Source organism: Falco cherrug, chromosome W, assembly GCF_023634085.1.
Source record: "Falco cherrug isolate bFalChe1 chromosome W, bFalChe1.pri, whole genome shotgun sequence".
Lineage (NCBI taxonomy): Eukaryota > Metazoa > Chordata > Aves > Falconiformes > Falconidae > Falco > Falco cherrug.
The window spans coordinates 11,234,380-11,250,156 of record NC_073719.1 but is presented as its reverse complement, the minus strand read 5'-3'; positions in this window follow the sequence as shown (position 1 = coordinate 11,250,156).

Sequence of the window (15,777 nt, the reverse complement as noted above, 5' to 3'; positions counted from 1 at the left end):
GGAAGGTGCCAGAAAGGAATTCTCTTGGTAGTTTTTACAGTACCCCGGTAGGCAGCTGAAAGGCACAACAAAACTTGTTCTACCTGCTTTCTGGGCTGAGATGGGGAACAGCTGAATTTTGGACTCGGCTGGTGACAAAATGTTCCAAACACACCCCATGCACAACTCCACCGGGGAAGGTGCCAGAAAGGAGTTCTGTTGGTAGTTTTTACACTACCCCGGTAGGCAGCTGAAAGGCGCCACAAAACTTGTTCTACCTGCTTTCTGGGCTGAGACGGGGAACCGCTGAATTTTGGACTCGGCTGGTGACAAAATGTTCCAAACACACCCCATGCACAACTCCACCGGGGAAGGTGCCAGAAAGGAGTTCTCTTGGTAGTTTTTACAGTACCCCGGTAGGCAGCTGAAAGGCACCACAAAAGATGTTCTACCTGCTTTCTGGGCTGAGACGGGGAAGCGCTGAATTTTGGACTCGGCTGGTGACAAAATGTTCCAAACACACCCCATGCACAACTCCACCGGGGAAGGTGCCAGAAAGGAGTTCTCTTGGTAGTTTTTACAGTACCCCGGTAGGCAGCTGAAAGGCGCCACAAAAGTTGTTCTACCTGCTTTCTGGGCTGAGATGGGGAAGCGCTGAATTTTGGACTCGGCTGGAGACAAAATGTTCCAAACACACCCCATGCACAACTCCACCGGGGAAGGTGCCAGAAAGGAGTTCTCTTGGTAGTTTTTACAGTACCTCGGTAGGCAGCTGAAAGGCACCACAAAAGATGTTCTACCTGCTTTCTGGGCTGAGATGGGGAACCGCTGAATTTTGGACTCGGCTGGTGACAAAATGTTCCAAACACACCATATGCACAACTCCACCGGGGAAGGTGCCAGAAAGGAGTTCTCTTGGTAGTTTTTACAGTACCCCGGTAGGCAGTTGAAAGGCGCCACAAAACTTGTTCTACCTGCTTTCTGGGCTGAGACAGGGAACCGCTGAATTTTGGACTCGGCTGGTGACAAAATGTTCCAAACACACCCCATGCACAACTCCACCGGGGAAGGTGCCAGAAAGGAGTTCTCTTGGTAGTTTTTACAGTGCCCCGGTAGGCAGCTGAAAGGCGCCACAAAACTTGTTCTACCTGCTTTCTGGGCTGGGACGGGGAAGCGCTGAATTTTGGACTCGGCTGGTGACAAAATGTTCCAAACACACCCCATGCACAACTCCTCCGGGGAAGGTGCCAGAAAGGAGTTCTCTTGGTAGTTTTTACAGTACCCCGGTAGGCAGCAGAAAGACGCCACAAAAGTTGTTCTACCTGCTTTCTGGGCTGAGATGGGGAAGCGCTGAATTTTGGACTCGGCTGGTGACATAATGTTCCAAACACACCCCATGCACAACTCCACCGGGGAAGGTGCCAGAAAGGAATTCTCTTGGTAGTTTTTACAGTACCCCGGTAGGCAGCTGAAAGGCACCACAAAACTTGTTCTACCTGCTTTCTGGGCTGAGATGGGGAAGCGCTGACTTTTGGACTCGGCTGGAGACAAAATGTTCCAAACACACCCCATGCACAACTCCACCGGGGAAGGTGCCAGAAAGGAGTTCTCTTGGTAGTTTTTACAGTACCCCGGTAGGCAGCTGAAAGGCGCCACTAAAGTTGTTCTACCTGCTTTCTGGGCTGAGATGGGGAAGCGCTGAATTTTGGACTCGGCTGGTGACAAAATGTTCCAAACACACCCCATGCACAACTCCACCGGGGAAGGTGCCAGAAAGGAATTCTCTTGGTAGTTTTTACAGTACCCCGGTAGGCAGCTGAAAGGCGCCACTAAAGTTGTTCTACCTGCTTTCTGGGCTGAGATGGGGAAGCGCTGAATTTTGGACTCGGCTGGTGACAAAATGTTCCAAACACACCATATGCACAACTCCACCGGGGAAGGTGCCAGAAAGGAGTTCTGTTGGTAGTTTTTACCCTACCCCGGTAGGCAGCTGAAAGGCACCACAAAACTTGTTCTACCTGCTTTCTGGGCTGAGATGGGAAGCGCTGAATTTTGGACTCGGCTGGTGACAAAATGCTCCAAACACACCCCATGCACAACTCCACCGGGGAAGGTGCCAGAAAGGAATTCTCTTGGTAGTTTTTACAGTACCCCGGTAGGCAGCTGAAAGGCACCACAAAAGATGTTCTACCTGCTTTCTGGGCTGAGATGGGGAAGCGCTGAATTTTGGACTCGGCTGGAGACAAAATGTTCCAAACACACCATATGCACAACTCCACCGGGGAAGGTGCCAGAAAGGAGTTCTGTTGGTAGTTTTTACAGTACCCCGGTAGGCAGCTGAAAGGCGCCACAAAACTTGTTCTACCTGCTTTCTGGGCTGAGATGGGGAAGCGCTGAATTTTGGACTCAGCTGGAGACAAAATGTTCCAAACACACCCCATGCACAACTCCACCGGGGAAGGTGCCAGAAAGGAGTTCTGTTGGTAGTTTTTACAGTACCTCTGTAGGCAGCTGAAAGGCACCACAAAAGATGTTCTACCTGCTTTCTGGGCTGAGATGGGGAACCGCTGAATTTTGGACTCGGCTGGTGACAAAATGTTCCAAACACACCATATGCACAACTCCACCGGGGAAGGTGCCAGAAAGGAGTTCTCTTGGTAGTTTTTACAGTACCCCGGTAGGCAGTTGAAAGGCACCACAAAACTTGTTCTACCTGCTTTCTGGGCTGAGACGGGGAACCGCTGAATTTTGGACTCGGCTGGTGACAAAGTGTTCCAAACACACCCCATGCACAACTCCACCGGGGAAGGTGCCAGAAAGGAGTTCTCTTTGTAGTTTTTACAGTGCCCCAGTAGGCAGCTGAAAGGCGCCACAAAACTTGTTCTACCTGCTTTCTGGGCTGAGACGGGGAAGCGCTGAATTTTGGACTCGGCTGGTGACAAAATGTTCCAAACACACCCCATGCACAGCTCCTCCGGGGAAGGTGCCAGAAAGGAGTTCTCTTGGTAGTTTTTACAGTACCCCGGTAGGCAGCAGAAAGGCGCCACAAAAGTTGTTCTACCTGCTTTCTGGGCTGAGATGGGGAAGCGCTGAATTTTGGACTCGGCTGGTGACAAAATGTTCCAAACACACCCCATGCACAACTCCACCGGGGAAGGTGCCAGAAAGGAGTTCTGTTGGTAGTTTTTACCCTACCCCGGTAGGCAGCTGAAAGGCACCACAAAACTTGTTCTACCTGCTTTCTGGGCTGAGATGGGAAGCGCTGAATTTTGGACTCGGCTGGTGACAAAATGTTCCAAACACACCCCATGCACAACTCCACCAGGGAAGGTGCCAGAAAGGAGTTCTCTTGGTAGTTTTTACAGTGCCCCGGTAGGCAGCTGAAAGGCGCCACAAAACTTGTTCTACCTGCTTTCTGGGCTGAGACGGGGAAGCGCTGAATTTTGGACTCGGCTGGTGACAAAATGTTCCAAACACACCCCATGCACAACTCCTCCGGGGAAGGTGCCAGAAAGGAGTTCTCTTGGTAGTTTTTACACTACCCCGGTAGGCAGCAGAAAGGCGCCACAAAAGTTGTTCTACCTACTTTCTGGGCTGAGATGGGGAAGCGCTGAATTTTGGACTCGGCTGGTGACAAAATGTTCCAAACACACCCCATGCACAACTCCACCGGGGAAGGTGCCAGAAAGGAATTCTCTTGGTAGTTTTTACAGTACCCCGGTAGGCAGCTGAAAGGCACCACAAAAGATGTTCTACCTGCTTTCTGGGCTGAGATGGGGAACCGCTGACTTTTGGACTCGGCTGGAGACAAAATGTTCCAAACACACCCCATGCACAACTCCACCGGGGAAGGTGCCAGAAAGGAGTTCTGTTGGTAGTTTTTACAGTACCTCAGTAGGCAGCTGAAAGGCACCACAAAAGATGTTCTACCTGCTTTCTGGGCTGAGATGGGGAACCGCTGAATTTTGGACTCGGCTGGTGACAAAATGTTCCAAACACACCATATGCACAACTCCACCGGGGAAGGTGCCAGAAAGGAGTTCTCTTGGTAGTTTTTACAGTACCCCGGTAGGCAGTTGAAAGGCGCCACAAAACTTGTTCTACCTGCTTTCTGGGCTGAGACAGGGAACCGCTGAATTTTGGACTCGGCTGGTGACAAAATGTTCCAAACACACCCCATGCACAACTCCACCGGGGAAGGTGCCAGAAAGGAATTCTCTTGGTAGTTTTTACAGTACCCCGGTAGGCAGCTGAAAGGCACCACAAAACTTGTTCTACCTGCTTTCTGGGCTGAGATGGGGAAGCGCTGAATTTTGGACTCGGCTGGTGACAAAATGTTCCAAACACACCCCATGCACAACTCCACCGGGGAAGGTGCCAGAAAGGAGTTCTCTTGGTAGTTTTTACAGTACCCCGGTAGGCAGCTGAAAGGCGCCACAAAAGTTGTTCTACCTGCTTTCTGGGCTGAGATGGGGAAGCGCTGAATTTTGGACTCGGCTGGTGACAAAATGTTCCAAACACACCCCATGCACAACTCCACCGGGGAAGGTGCCAGAAAGGAATTCTGTTGGTAGTTTTTACAGTACCCCGGTAGGCAGCTGAAAGGCACCACAAAAAATATTCTACCTCCTTTCTGGGCTGAGATGGGGAAGCGCTGAATTTTGGACTCGGCTGGTGACAAAATGTTCCAAACACACCCCATGCACAACTCCACCGGGGAAGGTGCCAGAAAGGAGTTCTCTTGGTAGTTTTTACCCTACCCCGGTAGGCAGCTGAAAGGCACCACAAAACTTGTTCTACCTGCTTTCTGGGCTGAGATGGGAAGCGCTGAATTTTGGACTCGGCTGGTGACAAAATGTTCCAAACACACCCCATGCACAACTCCACCGGGGAAGGTGCCAGAAAGGAATTCTCTTGGTAGTTTTTACACTACCCCGGTAGGCAGCTGAAAGGCACCACAAAAGATGTTCTACCTGCTTTCTGGGCTGAGATGGGGAAGCGCTGACTTTTGGACTCGGCTGGTGACAAAATGTTCCAAACACACCCCATGCACAACTCCTCCGGGGAAGGTGCCAGAAAGGAGTTCTCTTGGTAGTTTTTACAGTACCACGTTAGGCAGCAGAAAGGCGCCACAAAAGTTGTTCTACCTACTTTCTGGGCTGAGATGGGGAAGCGCTGAATTTTGGACTCGGCTGGTGACAAAATGTTCCAAACACACCCCATGCACAACTCCACCGGGGAAGGTGCCAGAAACGAATTCTCTTGGTAGTTTTTACAGTACCCCGGTAGGCAGCTGAAAGGCATCACAAAAGATGTTCTACCTGCTTTCTGGGCTGAGATGGGGAAGCGCTGACTTTTGGACTCGGCTGGAGACAAAATGTTCCAAACACACCATATGCACAACTCCACCGGGGAAGGTGCCAGAAAGGAGTTCTGTTGGTAGTTTTTACAGTACCCCGGTAGGCAGCTGAAAGGCGCCACAAAAGTTGTTCTACCTGCTTTCTGGGCTGAGATGGGGAAGCGCTGAATTTTGGACTCGGCTGGAGACAAAATGTTCCAAACACACCCCATGCACAACTCCACCGGGGAAGGTGCCAGAAAGGAGTTCTGTTGGTAGTTTTTACAGTACCTCAGTAGGCAGCTGAAAGGCACCACAAAAGATGTTCTACCTGCTTTCTGGGCTGAGATGGGGAACCTCTGAATTTTGGACTCGGCTGGTGACAAAATGTTCCAAACACACCATATGCACAACTCCACCGGGGAAGGTGCCAGAAAGGAGTTCTCTTGGTAGTTTTTACAGTACCCCGGTAGGCAGTTGAAAGGCGCCACAAAACTTGTTCTACCTGCTTTCTGGGCTGAGACAGGGAACCTCTGAATTTTGGACTCGGCTGGTGACAAAATGTTCCAAACACACCCCATGCACAACTCCACCGGGGAAGGTGCCAGAAAGGAATTCTCTTGGTAGTTTTTACAGTACCCCGGTAGGCAGCTGAAAGGCACCACAAAACTTGTTCTACCTGCTTTCTGGGCTGAGATGGGGAAGCGCTGAATTTTGGACTCGGCTGGTGACAACATGTTCCAAACACACCCCATGCACAACTCCACCGGGGAAGGTGCCAGAAAGGAGTTCTGTTGGTAGTTTTTACAGTACCCCGGTAGGCAGCTGAAAGGCGCCACTATAGTTGTTCTACCTGCTTTCTGGGCTGAGATGGGGAAGCGCTGAATTTTGGACTCGGCTGGTGACAAAATGTTCCAAACACACCCCATGCACAACTCCACCGGGGAAGGTGCCAGAAAGGAATTCTCTTGGTAGTTTTTACAGTACCCCGGTAGGCAGCTGAAAGGCACCACAAAAGATATTCTACCTGCTTTCTGGGCTGAGATGGGGAAGCGCTGAATTTTGGACTCGGCTGGTGACAAAATGTTCCAAACACACCATATGCACAACTCCACCGGGGAAGGTGCCAGAAAGGAGTTCTGTTGGTAGTTTTTACCCTACCCTGGTAGGCAGCTGAAAGGCACCACAAAACTTGTTCTACCTGCTTTCTGGGCTGAGATGGGAAGCGCTGAATTTTGGACTCGGCTGGTGACAAAATGTTCCAAACACACCCCATGCACAACTCCACCGGGGAAGGTGCCAGAAAGGAATTCTCTTGGTAGTTTTTACACTACCCCGGTAGGCAGCTGAAAGGCACCACAAAAGATGTTCTACCTGCTTTCTGGGCTGAGATGGGGAAGCGCTGACTTTTGGACTCGGCTGGAGACAAAATGTTCCAAACTCACCATATGCACAACTCCACCGGGGAAGGTGCCAGAAAGGAGTTCTGTTGGTAGTTTTTACAGTACCCCGGTAGGCAGCTGAAAGGCGCCACAAAACTTGTTCTACCTGCTTTCTGGGCTGAGATGGGGAAGCGCTGAATTTTGGACTCAGCTGGAGACAAAATGTTCCAAACACACCCCATGCACAACTCCACCGGGGAAGGTGCCAGAAAGGAGTTCTGTAGGTAGTTTTTACAGTACCTCGGTAGGCAGCTGAAAGGCGCTACAAAACTTGTTCTACCTGCTTTCTGGGCTGAGACGGGGAACCGCTGAATTTTGGACTCGGCTGGTGACAAAATGTTCCAAACACACCCCATGCACAACTCCACCGGGGAAGGTGCCAGAAAGGAGTTCTCTTGGTAGTTTTTACAGTACCCCGGTAGGCAGCAGAAAGGCGCCACAAAAGTTGTTCTACCTGCTTTCTGGGCTGAGATGGGGAAGCGCTGAATTTTGGACTCGGCTGGTGACATAATGTTCCAAACACACCCCATGCACAACTCCACCGGGGAAGGTGCCAGAAAGGAATTCTCTTGGTAGTTTTTACAGTACCCCGGTAGGCAGCTGAAAGGCACCACAAAACTTGTTCTACCTGCTTTCTGGGCTGAGATGGGGAAGCACTGAATTTTGGACTCGGCTGGTGACAAAATGTTCCAAACACACCCCATGCACAACTCCACCGGGGAAGGTGCCAGAAAGGAATTCTCTTGGTAGTTTTTACAGTACCCCGGTAGGCAGCTGAAAGGCACCACAAAAGATGTTCTACCTGCTTTCTGGGCTGAGATGGGGAAGCGCTGAATTTTGGACTCGGCTGGTGACAAAATTGTCCAAACACACCATATGCACAACTCCACCGGGGAAGGTGCCAGAAAGGAGTTCTGTTGGTAGTTTTTACCCTACCCCGGTAGGCAGCTGAAAGGCACCACAAAACTTGTTCTACCTGCTTTCTGGGCTGAGATGGGAAGCGCTGAATTTTGGACTCGGCTGGTGACAAAATGTTCCAAACACACCCCATGCACAACTCCACCAGGGAAGGTGCCAGAAAGGAGTTCTCTTGGTAGTTTTTACAGTGCCCCGGTAGGCAGCTGAAAGGCGCCACAAAACTTGTTCTACTTGCTTTCTGGGCTGAGACGGGGAAGCGCTGAATTTTGGACTCGGCTGGTGACAAAATGTTCCAAACACACCCCATGCACAACTCCACCGGGGAAGGTGCCAGAAAGGAGTTCTGTTGGTAGTTTTTACAGTACCCTGGTAGGGAGCTGAAAGGCGCCACAAAACTTGTTCTACCTGCTTTCTGGGCTGAGATGGGGAAGCGCTGAATTTTGGACTTGGCTGGTGACAAAATGTTCCAAACACACCCCATGCACAACTCCACCGGGGAAGGTGCCAGAAAGGAGTTCTCTTGGTAGTTTTTACAGTACCCTGGTAGGCAGCTGAAAGGCGCCACAAAACTTGTTCTACCTGCTTTCTGGGCTGAGATGGGGAAGTGCTGTATTTTGGACTCGGCTGGTGACAAAATGTTCCAAACACACCCCATGCACAACTCCACCGGGGAAGGTGCCAGAAAGGAGCTCTCTTGGTAGTTTTTACAGTACCCCGGTAGGCAGCTGAAAGGCACCACAAAACTTGTTCTACCTGCTTTCTGGGCTGAGATGGGGAACCGCTGAATTTTGGACTCGGCTGGTGACAAAATGTTCCAAACACACCCCATGCACAACTCCATCGGGGAAGGTGCCAGAAAGGAGTTCTCTTGGTAGTTTTTACAGTGCCCCGGTAGGCAGCTGAAAGGCGCCACAAAAGTTGTTCTACCTGCTTTCTGGGCTGAGACGGGGAAGCGCTGAATTTTGGACTTGGCTGGTGACAAAATGTTCCAAACACACCCCATGCACAACTCCACCAGGGAAGGTGCCAGAAAGGAGTTCTCTTGGTAGTTTTTACAGTACCCCGGTAGGCAGCTGAAAGGCGCCACAAAAGTTGTTCTACCTGCTTTCTGGGCTGAGATGAGGAAGCGCTCTATTTTGGACTCGGCTGGTGACATAATGTTCCAAACACACCCCATGCACAACTCCACCGGGGAAGGTGCCAGAAAGGAGTTCTCTTGGTAGTTTTTACAGTACCCCGGTAGGCAGCTGAAAGGCGCCACAAAACTTGTTCTACCTGCTTTCTGGGCTGAGATGGGGAAGCGCTGAATTTTGGACTCGGCTGGTGACAAAATGTTCCAAACACACCCCATGCACAACTCCACCGGGGAAGGTGCCAGAAAGGAGTTCTCTTGGTAGTTTTTACAGTACCCCGGTAGGCAGCTGAAGGGCACCACAAAAGATGTTCTACCTGCTTTCTGGGCTGAGATTGGGAAGCGCTGAATTTTGGACTCGGCTGGTGACAAAATGTTCCAAACACACCCCATGCACAACTCCACCGGGGAAGGTGCCAGAAAGGAGTTCTCTTGGTAGTTTTTACAGTACCCCGGTAGGCAGCTGAAAGGCGCCACAAAAGTTGTTCTACCTGCTTTCTGGGCTGAGATGGGGAAGCGCTGAATTTTGGACTTGGCTGGTGACATAATGTTCCAAACACACCCCATGCACAACTCCACCGGGGAAGGTGCCAGAAAGGAGTTCTGTTGGTAGTTTTTACAGTGCCCCGGTAGGCAGCTGAAAGGCGCCACAAAAGTTGTTCTACCTGCTTTCTGGGCTGAGATGGGGAAGCGCTGAATTTTGGACTCGGCTGGAGACAAAATGTTCCAAACACACCCCATGCACAACTCCACCGGGGAAGGTGCCAGAAAGGAGTTCTGTTGGTAGTTTTTACAGTACCTCAGTAGGCAGCTGAAAGGCACCACAAAAGATGTTCTACCTGCTTTCTGGGCTGAGATGGGGAACCGCTGAATTTTGGACTCGGCTGGTGACAAAATGTTCCAAACACACCCCATGCACAACTCCACCGGGGAAGGTGCCAGAAAGGAATTCTCTTGGTAGTTTTTACAGTACCCCGGTAGGCAGCTGAAAGGCACCACAAAAGATGTTCTACCTGCTTTCTGGGCTGAGATGGGGAACCGCTGAATTTTGGACTCGGCTGGTGACAAAATTGTCCAAACACACCATATGCACAACTGCACCGGGGAAGGTGCCAGAAAGGAGTTCTCTTGGTAGTTTTTACAGTACCCCGGTAGGCAGCTGAAAGGCGCCACAAAAGTTGTTCTACCTGCTTTCTGGGCTGAGATGGGGAAGCGCTGAATTTTGGACTCGGCTGGTGACAAAATGTTCCAAACACACCCCATGCACAACTCCACTGGGGAAGGTGCCAGAAAGGAGTTCTCTTGGTAGTTTTTACAGTACCCCGGTAGGCAGCTGAAAGGCGCCACAAAAGTTGTTCTACCTGCTTTCTGGGCTGAGATGGGGAAGCGCTGAATTTTGGACTCGGCTGGTGACAAAATGTTCCAAACACACCCCATGCACAACTCCACCAGGGAAGGTGCCAGAAAGGAGTTCTCTTGGTAGTTTTTACAGTACCCCGGTAGGCAGCTGAAAGGCGCCACAAAAGTTGTTCTACCTGCTTTCTGGGCTGAGATGAGGAAGCGCTCTATTTTGGACTCGGCTGGTGACATAATGTTCCAAACACACCCCATGCACAACTCCACCGGGGAAGGTGCCAGAAAGGAGTTCTCTTGGTAGTTTTTACAGTACCCCGGTAGGCAGCAGAAAGGCGCCACAAAAGTTGTTCTACCTGCTTTCTGGGCTGAGATGGGGAAGCGCTGAATTTTGGACTCGGCTGGTGACATAATGTTCCAAACACACCCCATGCACAACTCCACCGGGGAAGGTGCCAGAAAGGAATTCTCTTGGTAGTTTTTACAGTACCCCGGTAGGCAGCTGAAAGGCACCACAAAACTTGTTCTACCTGCTTTCTGGGCTGAGATGGGGAAGCACTGAATTTTGGACTCGGCTGGTGACAAAATGTTCCAAACACACCCCATGCACAACTCCACCGGGGAAGGTGCCAGAAAGGAATTCTCTTGGTAGTTTTTACAGTACCCCGGTAGGCAGCTGAAAGGCACCACAAAAGATGTTCTACCTGCTTTCTGGGCTGAGATGGGGAAGCGCTGAATTTTGGACTCGGCTGGTGACAAAATTGTCCAAACACACCATATGCACAACTCCACCGGGGAAGGTGCCAGAAAGGAGTTCTGTTGGTAGTTTTTACCCTACCCCGGTAGGCAGCTGAAAGGCACCACAAAACTTGTTCTACCTGCTTTCTGGGCTGAGATGGGAAGCGCTGAATTTTGGACTCGGCTGGTGACAAAATGTTCCAAACACACCCCATGCACAACTCCACCAGGGAAGGTGCCAGAAAGGAGTTCTCTTGGTAGTTTTTACAGTGCCCCGGTAGGCAGCTGAAAGGCGCCACAAAACTTGTTCTACTTGCTTTCTGGGCTGAGACGGGGAAGCGCTGAATTTTGGACTCGGCTGGTGACAAAATGTTCCAAACACACCCCATGCACAACTCCACCGGGGAAGGTGCCAGAAAGGAGTTCTGTTGGTAGTTTTTACAGTACCCTGGTAGGGAGCTGAAAGGCGCCACAAAACTTGTTCTACCTGCTTTCTGGGCTGAGATGGGGAAGCGCTGAATTTTGGACTTGGCTGGTGACAAAATGTTCCAAACACACCCCATGCACAACTCCACCGGGGAAGGTGCCAGAAAGGAGTTCTCTTGGTAGTTTTTACAGTACCCTGGTAGGCAGCTGAAAGGCGCCACAAAACTTGTTCTACCTGCTTTCTGGGCTGAGATGGGGAAGTGCTGTATTTTGGACTCGGCTGGTGACAAAATGTTCCAAACACACCCCATGCACAACTCCACCGGGGAAGGTGCCAGAAAGGAGCTCTCTTGGTAGTTTTTACAGTACCCCGGTAGGCAGCTGAAAGGCACCACAAAACTTGTTCTACCTGCTTTCTGGGCTGAGATGGGGAACCGCTGAATTTTGGACTCGGCTGGTGACAAAATGTTCCAAACACACCCCATGCACAACTCCATCGGGGAAGGTGCCAGAAAGGAGTTCTCTTGGTAGTTTTTACAGTGCCCCGGTAGGCAGCTGAAAGGCGCCACAAAAGTTGTTCTACCTGCTTTCTGGGCTGAGACGGGGAAGCGCTGAATTTTGGACTTGGCTGGTGACAAAATGTTCCAAACACACCCCATGCACAACTCCACCAGGGAAGGTGCCAGAAAGGAGTTCTCTTGGTAGTTTTTACAGTACCCCGGTAGGCAGCTGAAAGGCGCCACAAAAGTTGTTCTACCTGCTTTCTGGGCTGAGATGAGGAAGCGCTCTATTTTGGACTCGGCTGGTGACATAATGTTCCAAACACACCCCATGCACAACTCCACCGGGGAAGGTGCCAGAAAGGAGTTCTCTTGGTAGTTTTTACAGTACCCCGGTAGGCAGCTGAAAGGCGCCACAAAACTTGTTCTACCTGCTTTCTGGGCTGAGATGGGGAAGCGCTGAATTTTGGACTCGGCTGGTGACAAAATGTTCCAAACACACCCCATGCACAACTCCACCGGGGAAGGTGCCAGAAAGGAGTTCTCTTGGTAGTTTTTACAGTACCCCGGTAGGCAGCTGAAGGGCACCACAAAAGATGTTCTACCTGCTTTCTGGGCTGAGATTGGGAAGCGCTGAATTTTGGACTCGGCTGGTGACAAAATGTTCCAAACACACCCCATGCACAACTCCACCGGGGAAGGTGCCAGAAAGGAGTTCTCTTGGTAGTTTTTACAGTGCCCTGGTAGGCAGCTGAAAGGCGCCACAAAAGTTGTTCTACCTGCTTTCTGGGCTGAGATGGGGAAGCGCTGAATTTTGGACTCGGCTGGAGACAAAATGTTCCAAACACACCCCATGCACAACTCCACCGGGGAAGGTGCCAGAAAGGAGTTCTGTTGGTAGTTTTTACAGTACCTCAGTAGGCAGCTGAAAGGCACCACAAAAGATGTTCTACCTGCTTTCTGGGCTGAGATGGGGAACCGCTGAATTTTGGACTCGGCTGGTGACAAAATGTTCCAAACACACCCCATGCACAACTCCACCGGGGAAGGTGCCAGAAAGGAATTCTCTTGGTAGTTTTTACAGTACCCCGGTAGGCAGCTGAAAGGCACCACAAAAGATGTTCTACCTGCTTTCTGGGCTGAGATGGGGAACCGCTGAATTTTGGACTCGGCTGGTGACAAAATTGTCCAAACACACCATATGCACAACTGCACCGGGGAAGGTGCCAGAAAGGAGTTCTCTTGGTAGTTTTTACAGTACCCCGGTAGGCAGCTGAAAGGCGCCACAAAAGTTGTTCTACCTGCTTTCTGGGCTGAGATGGGGAAGCGCTGAATTTTGGACTCGGCTGGTGACAAAATGTTCCAAACACACCCCATGCACAACTCCACTGGGGAAGGTGCCAGAAAGGAGTTCTCTTGGTAGTTTTTACAGTACCCCGGTAGGCAGCTGAAAGGCGCCACAAAAGTTGTTCTACCTGCTTTCTGGGCTGAGATGGGGAAGCGCTGAATTTTGGACTCGGCTGGTGACAAAATGTTCCAAACACACCCCATGCACAACTCCACCAGGGAAGGTGCCAGAAAGGAGTTCTCTTGGTAGTTTTTACAGTACCCCGGTAGGCAGCTGAAAGGCGCCACAAAAGTTGTTCTACCTGCTTTCTGGGCTGAGATGAGGAAGCGCTCTATTTTGGACTCGGCTGGTGACATAATGTTCCAAACACACCCCATGCACAACTCCACCGGGGAAGGTGCCAGAAAGGAGTTCTCTTGGTAGTTTTTACAGTACCCCGGTAGGCAGCTGAAAGGCGCCACAAAACTTGTTCTACCTGCTTTCTGGGCTGAGATGGGGAAGCGCTGAATTTTGGACTCGGCTGGTGACAAAATGTTCCAAACACACCCCATGCACAACTCCACCGGGGAAGGTGCCAGAAAGGAGTTCTCTTGGTAGTTTTTACAGTACCCCGGTAGGCAGCTGAAAGGCACCACAAAAGATGTTCTACCTGCTTTCTGGGCTGAGATTGGGAAGCGCTGAATTTTGGACTCGGCTGGTGACAAAATGTTCCAAACACACCCCATGCACAACTCCACCGGGGAAGGTGCCAGAAAGGAGTTCTCTTGGTAGTTTTTACCCTACCCCGGTAGGCAGCTGAAAGGCGCCACAAAACTTGTTCTACCTGCTTTCTGGGCTGAGATGGGGAAGCGCTGAATTTTGGACTCGGCTGGTGACAAAATGTTCCAAACACACCATATGCACAACTCCACCGGGGAAGGTGCCAGAAAGGAGTTCTGTTGGTAGTTTTTACCCTACCCCGGTAGGCAGCTGAAAGGCACCACAAAACTTGTTCTACCTGCTTTCTGGGCTGAGATGGGAAGCGCTGAATTTTGGACTCGGCTGGTGACAAAATGTTCCAAACACACCCCATGCACAACTCCACCGGGGAAGGTGCCAGAAAGGAATTCTCTTGGTAGTTTTTACACTACCCCGGTAGGCAGCTGAAAGGCACCACAAAAGATGTTCTACCTGCTTTCTGGGCTGAGATGGGGAAGCGCTGACTTTTGGACTCGGCTGGAGACAAAATGTTCCAAACACACCATATGCACAACTCCACCGGGGAAGGTGCCAGAAAGGAGTTCTGTTGGTAGTTTTTACAGTACCCCGGTAGGCAGCTGAAAGGCGCCACAAAACTTGTTCTACCTGCTTTCTGGGCTGAGATGGGGAAGCGCTGAATTTTGGACTCAGCTGGAGACAAAATGTTCCAAACACACCCCATGCACAACTCCACCGGGGAAGGTGCCAGAAAGGAGTTCTGTTGGTAGTTTTTACAGTACCTCGGTAGGCAGCTGAAAGGCGCCACAAAACTTGTTCTACCTGCTTTCTGGGCTGAGACGGGGAACCGCTGAATTTTGGACTCGGCTGGTGACAAAATGTTCCAAACACACCCCATGCACAACTCCACCGGGGAAGGTGCCAGAAAGGAGTTCTCTTGGTAGTTTTTACAGTACCCCGGTAGGCAGCAGAAAGGCGCCACAAAAGTTGTTCTACCTGCTTTCTGGGCTGAGATGGGGAAGCGCTGAATTTTGGACTCGGCTGGTGACAAAATGTTCCAAACACACCCCATGCACAACTCCACCGGGGAAGGTGCCAGAAAGGAATTCTCTTGGTAGTTTTTACAGTACCCCGGTAGGCAGCTGAAAGGCACCACAAAACTTGTTCTACCTGCTTTCTGGGCTGAGATGGGGAAGCGCTGAATTTTGGACTCGGCTGGTGACAAAATGTTCCAAACACACCCCATGCACAACTCCACCGGGGAAGGTGCCAGAAAGGAATTCTCTTGGTAGTTTTTACAGTACCCCGGTAGGCAGCTGAAAGGCACCACAAAAGATGTTCTACCTGCTTTCTGGGCTGAGATGGGGAAGCGCTGAATTTTGGACTCGGCTGGTGACAAAATTGTCCAAACACACCATATGCACAACTCCACCGGGGAAGGTGCCAGAAAGGAGTTCTGTTGGTAGTTTTTACCCTACCCTGGTAGGCAGCTGAAAGGCACCACAAAACTTGTTCTACCTGCTTTCTGGGCTGAGATGGGGAAGCGCTGAATTTTGGACTCGGCTGGAGACAAAATGTTCCAAACACACCCCATGCACAACTCCACCAGGGAAGGTGCCAGAAAGGAGTTCTCTTGGTAGTTTTTACAGTGCCCCGGTAGGCAGCTGAAAGGCGCCACAAAACTTGTTCTACTTGCTTTCTGGGCTGAGACGGGGAAGCGCTGAATTTTGGACTCGGCTGGTGACAAAATGTTCCAAACACACCCCATGCACAACTCCACCGGGGAAGGTGCCAGAAAGGAGTTCTGTTGGTAGTTTTTACAGTACCCTGGTAGGGAGCTGAAAGGCGCCACAAAACTTGTTCTACCTGCTTTCTGGGCTGAGACGGGGAACCACTGAATTTTGGAC